The sequence below is a fragment of the Plectropomus leopardus genome, unplaced genomic scaffold (assembly GCF_008729295.1).
Source record: "Plectropomus leopardus isolate mb unplaced genomic scaffold, YSFRI_Pleo_2.0 unplaced_scaffold89123, whole genome shotgun sequence".
NCBI lineage: Eukaryota > Metazoa > Chordata > Actinopteri > Perciformes > Serranidae > Plectropomus > Plectropomus leopardus.
In genome coordinates this window covers 1-491 of record NW_024698262.1, presented here as the reverse complement: position 1 = coordinate 491, position 491 = coordinate 1, and the positions used below count along the sequence as shown (strand labels likewise).

The window sequence follows — 491 nt, the reverse complement described above, 5'->3', positions numbered from 1 at the left end:
GTCAAGGTACACTGACTGGGAATGGAACCCACCGGCATTGCTTAGAGGGCTACCTCTCTCAAACATCTCCTCGTTAGTATAGTGGTCAGTATCCCCGCCTGTCACGCGGGAGACCGGGGTTCAATTCCCTGACGGGGAGGTTAGCTTCCGTTTCAAACATGCTGCATCACCTCAACTCATCCATGTCAGATGGCTAAACAACATTGCTGAATCAGCTGGAAAAGTGGCAACGAGCAAGAGCACTGTAACAGTCATTTCCAGATGGCCCACTGTCAATGGGCCACAAATCTGAGCTCACATAAGAGGCCATTCAGCACAATTTGCTTGGAGCAAAGGAGCAAATCCTGCATTGGCCGGGAATCGAACCCGGGCCTCCCGCGTGGCAGGCGAGAATTCTACCACTGAACCACCAATGCTATACCTTGGGCAGAATCAAGCAGATGATTGTCGCTAGGCCTGCACTTCCAGGCAAGTCCATCTGAAAAGAAATA

General features: G+C 51.3%; 2 non-coding genes across 2 annotated transcripts; one reads left to right on the top strand and one right to left on the bottom strand.

The window, feature by feature from the left end:
- Positions 1 to 67: 67 nt before the first annotated feature.
- trnad-guc lies at positions 68 to 139 on the top strand. Its single transcript has one exon. It is a non-coding gene; the product is annotated as a tRNA-Asp (tRNA).
- A 206-nt stretch (positions 140 to 345) lies between these two features.
- Positions 346 to 416, bottom strand: trnag-gcc. The gene has a single exon. It is a non-coding gene; the product is annotated as a tRNA-Gly (tRNA).
- Positions 417 to 491: the final 75 nt, after the last annotated feature.